The following is a 5,244-nucleotide window of genomic DNA, read 5'->3' as shown; positions in this document are numbered from 1 at the left end:
GGGAGAAGTGGGGAGAAGGGAGAGAGAATGGAAAAGAAGGTCTCAGGCTGGAAGTGGAAGGAAGATCCCCTTGCCTTTCCAGACAGGGGAGGGGAGAGTGGTCAGAGCTTTCTCTTAAAGGGACAGGACAGACCATTACATATACAAAGGAAAAAAGCATCTTCAAATGGTGCTGGCATAACTGGATGTCAACATGTTGCAGAAATCTCAAGTCCAAACGGATCAAAAACCTCAACATAAATCTAGGCACACTCAACCTCATAGAAGAGAAAGTGGGAAGTAGCCTTGAACACATGGGCACAGAAGACCACTTCCTAAATACAACCCCAGTAACACAGATACTGAAAGCAACAATTAAAATATGGGACCTCCTGAAACTGAGTTTACAGAGGCAAAGAACACAGTCAATAAGACTAAACAGTAGCCTACAGAATAGGAAAAGATCTTCACCAACCCCACAATGGACAGATGACTGATCTCCAAGATATATAAAGAACTCAAGAAACTAGACATTAAAATGTCAAATACTACAATCAAAAATGGGGTACAGATCTCAACAAGGAATTCTCAGCAGAAGAATCTCAAATGGCTCAAAGACACTTAAGGAATTGTTCAACATCCTTAGCAACCAGGGAAATGCCTATCAAAATGACTCTGAGATACCATCTTACACAAGTCAGAATGGCTCAAACCCAAAACACTGATGATAGCTTATGTTGGAAAGGATGCTGAGAAAGGGGAACACTCCTCCATTGCTGTTGGGAATGCAAACTAGTACAGCCACTTTGGAAATCAGTATGGTGGTTTCTCGGTAAATTGGGAATCAGTCTATTTCAAGACCCAACAATACTGCTCTTGGGCCAAAAGATGCAAACCCATACCACAAGGACATATGCTCAACTATGTTCATAGCAGCATTATTCATAATAGCCAGAACCTGGAAACAACCTAGATGCCCCTCAACCGAAAAATGCATGAAGAAAATGTGGTACATTTACACAATTGAGTACTACCCTGAAGCACTTTTAATAAAACTCAGAGACAAATATTTGGGTTCAACCTAAAGATCAGAAAAACAAAGCAGCCAGTCACTGACTCCTACCTCAATCTCAGTCCAAAAATGGTGATCCTGCCTCCAGGACTCTCAGAATGAGACTGAGACTGAGAGCTGTCTCCTCCCGTTTTATAATCCTCTCTAGTTCTGGGATTAAAGGATCACCACTGCCTGGTATCTATGGGAAACTAGTGTGGCTATTGGAATTAAAGGTGTGTCATTGTGGCTACTGGGATTAAAGGTGTGTGTGTCATTGCTACCTGGTCTGTAAGGCTGGCCAGTGTGGCTGTTTTACTTTTATGACTTCTATTGGGGACTGCAGACCCACAGACCCTAAATTTTCTGTGACCCCTTACTGCTGGAGTAAACAACTTGTTTTCCTGTGCTTACAGCTGCTCTGGGCACGAGATCCTCATGAGTTCCTGATGGCAGGGAAGTGATTTCTGGTGGGCTTGCAGCTGAAAAGTCCTGAGAGCTAGGGCATGGCCATTAGTCAAGGAGAGCCCTATATAAGCTGTCCTGGAACACAATAAAATTGGCATCCTTGTCTCAAGGATGACCCATGTCTCTGACTCTGTGTGTATTTCACTATCCAGTCCCTTGCCTGATTTGCATTGCATGGTAGACAGGTGGTACTGTACAGACAAACTGGACAATCTTCAGGCAAAACACAAATGAAATGCTACTACACTACTCGGTGGTAAAAAGCAATGACATCTTCAAATTTGCCTGCAAATGAATGACACTAGACAGAAAACACCCTGAGTGAGGTAACCCAGACTCAGAAAGACAAACACGGTATGTACTTGCTCATACGTGGATATTAGATGTAAAGCAAAGGACAAGCAGCCTATAGTCCATGACCCCAGAGAAGCTAGGGAACAAGGAGAACCCTAAGAGAAATATATGAATCCCTCGGTGAAGGGGAAATAGGCAAGATCTAAGAAAGTTGAGAGCATGGTGGGGGTAGAAGGGAGGGCTGAAGGGAATGGGAGGGGAAAGGGGAGGGAAGAGGAGAACATGAAGGAATGAAATAATCAAGATGGGAGAAGGACAGGGAAAAGAGCAAGGAAAGAAGAGATACCTTGATTGCGGGAACCATTATGGGGCTAGTATGAAATCTGGCACCAGGGAAATTCCTAGGAATCCACAATGATGACCCCAACTAGGACCCTAAGCAATAGCAGAAAAGGTGCCTGAACTGGCCTTCCCCTGCAACCAGATTCATGACTACCTTAATTGTTATCATAGAATCTTCATCCAGCAACTTAGGGAAGCAGATGCAGAGATCCACAGCTAAACACTGGGCGAAGCTTCTAGAGACAAGTAGGAGAAAGGAAGGAGTGATAATATGAGCAAAGGAGTCAAGACCATCACGATAAGGATACTTACAGAAACAGCTGACCTGAGCTAGTGGGAGCTCACTGACTCTTAAGTGAATGGTATTCTTTTGTCTACCTAAATAAAACAATATTTATGTGAAATTTACATTAGAAATGAAGATCAGTAGTAATGTCACATTCTTTTACCTTTACAATGAAAAGTTTTTACAGCCCAATAAACCTCTCCGCCAATGCAATAATTCAAATCAGACCAAACCAAACCGAGTTAGAAAAGGCCCAGGTTTAATGGATGCCAGTGCTCAGAGAGGAGGTGGGGAAGGAAGACTGGAAAGATCATGTGTTCGGTCGTGGGGGGGGGGCAGTTTAAATACCCTCTGGGAGTGGTCTTGCGCCTCTCTGGGGAGGGGTTGCTGTTTGGCAGCCTTTCTCGGGAGGTGAAGTCTGAACTGAGGCAACTCCCAGGGGAGGTGGCTTGGGATGGAACTTTCCACCAAACAGTCCAGTCTCCTTGGATATATGGATGCCAGGGGCCAGCATGAAGCCTGAACCCAAACATTCCAGACTCTTTGGGTATAAGGATGTTAGGGGCTAAGGTGATGCTTCCAACCAAACATCCCAGACTCTCTGGATATAGGGGCACCAGGGGCTGGGGTAACACTTCCAACCAAACATACATATCTAGAAGAACACATTAGTGGACTTTCCAACACTCACTCCATCTCAAATCTACTAAGGAAAAAAGAAGTTTGAGAAAAATAGTTCCTGCCCAGTGCTCAGCTTAGGGTGTGGATGGAAAATAGGTGCTTGCCTGTTTTTGATTTTACTCCCTCAGAGTTGGGCACATGAGACATCAGCTAGTCTATCTGAATTGGAGGTGCCACCACTAAGACACCAAACCCTGGAGAAGACCCGTGTATTACCCAGGGAGCATGAAAAAAATGGATCCTACCATTTCTGTAACTGTAGGTAGTTATCTTCACCATGAAAAGAATCAAAAGCCAATCAATTTCCAGGTAGAAAGAAAGAGTGGCATACATGAGTAATATCTCTCCCACGGAACTGCAAAGTCAATGATTCCGAAGTGCACCTTCTTTCTGGATTTCTTGTTCTTTAGGAAACAAGTAACCCTTATCATCCAGGTGTATTTGACACATGATTTCAATTCTGGCCAATGGGAGAAATAATACGAGAGACAGCAGGAGTCTGTCTAGTGCCAAAACGATTCGTTTTGTCCCTTAGTTTCTGACTACCTTATCTTCACGTGGAGGGGACCAGATGCAAGGGTCTCTGAATGGATCCACACCCAGGCAGTAGCAGGGGATGCGGAAGTTTTTCTTTCTCTTGGGGACAGCACATTGTTCTCTTACTGCACGTGTCACCCATACAGCACTCAATTCTGTCCCTAGTAAGGAAGCAGCAGTATATGCAGAAGTGGTGCCCAAATGCAGAAAATGCAGTTTGCTGAACTGTGCACTACGTAACTTCTCCTGCAACTCCATTTTACCTATTGTTCAAAATGGGGAACATTCTGGGCGGTCTTCACGACAATCACATCTAATACCACGATCAACGAGTATGCCAAGTGCTTGATGTGCCTTCAAGAACTTATTTGACAAGAATCCTGAGAGGTCGGTACTGCAGAACCGCCTGTGGCCATGAGGAGATAAAGTTCACACGGGTTGAGGCGAGTGCCCAAGATTACTCAGGGCTGGCAGATTCTAGGGCTGAATTTGATGACTTCTACCAAGATTTCAGCAGAGACGACCTGTGGATCCAAGATGCTCCACTTTCTAGCACCCGGGATTATCGGGGGCTTGAAACTGGAATCAGTTTATCAAGGTAGACCAATATCAAACAGGTGACATTCCGATTCAAACTGCTCCCTCTGTCACACCCGTGGTCTTAGTTATGGCTATCCCCTCAGGTCAGACCAAGGTATCAAACTCTGTCTGGCTTTCAGTGACAACCACTGCAAGTACCGGATAAATCCAGCTACTGGGTTCACAGCTCAGCTTTCAGACTTCAGGTTGTTGCGTATGATTACGACATCCTTAACTCATTCCATCGTACAGTTTTGAGTATCTGGTGTGGCTTCAGTAATAAGAATACTCTCTGGGCCCTTGCACTTTAGCAGAAGAAAGGAATATTAAATCTGGAGTACCTTAAAATACCTTATTAAATCCAACAAAGAGTTTAATTAATAAATACTTATTAGTGACAGCTTCATCTTTGGGCATTACAGATACAAAGAAAAGTACCAGCCTCTCTCGGTCAGTTGTGCCTGGACAACACAAACATTAAGTAAATCTATCTCTGGCAAGTCTCTTAAGTGTAAGTTGGATTTTTAAATGACTGATACTCTTTTTAAAGGCAAGAGCATTTCACATACACATTCTAGCTGTATGAAAGGGAAAACTGGAACACACTTAGTTTGACGACTCTGATTCTTAGTTAGGATTGCAGGCAATAGTATATAACAGAAGAAGAATCCAAAACAGCAAAAACATGCCCAGAAAAGTGAACTGGTTGTTTCAGAGTTTCTTTTCTTGTACAGGTGAAGGCAGAAGGGACTTTCTCATCTTCTGGCTAAAACTGGGAACTCATAACTCTGATGATAAGAAGAGGGCAGGGCGGGACAGAGGAGCAAACCTTTTCCCCTAGGTCCAGTTTAACTCCACCTGTCTCCGAGAGGTCCGTGAAACCAGCCAATGGGAAGGGGAGTCCCATTCACAGCTGGCTGGGGCGTCCAATCCAGGTAGGCGTCTCAGACTCCGCGGCGGCCACAGCCGCTCTGCGCCCTGTCCGGCAGCTGCGCACTGGGAGCGCCCCAACCGCGCCGGTCTCCGC

The sequence above is a fragment of the Microtus ochrogaster genome, linkage group LG2 (genome assembly GCF_000317375.1).
Source record: "Microtus ochrogaster isolate Prairie Vole_2 linkage group LG2, MicOch1.0, whole genome shotgun sequence".
Classification (NCBI taxonomy): Eukaryota; Metazoa; Chordata; class Mammalia; order Rodentia; family Cricetidae; genus Microtus; species Microtus ochrogaster.
This window is presented reverse-complemented; position numbering follows the sequence as displayed.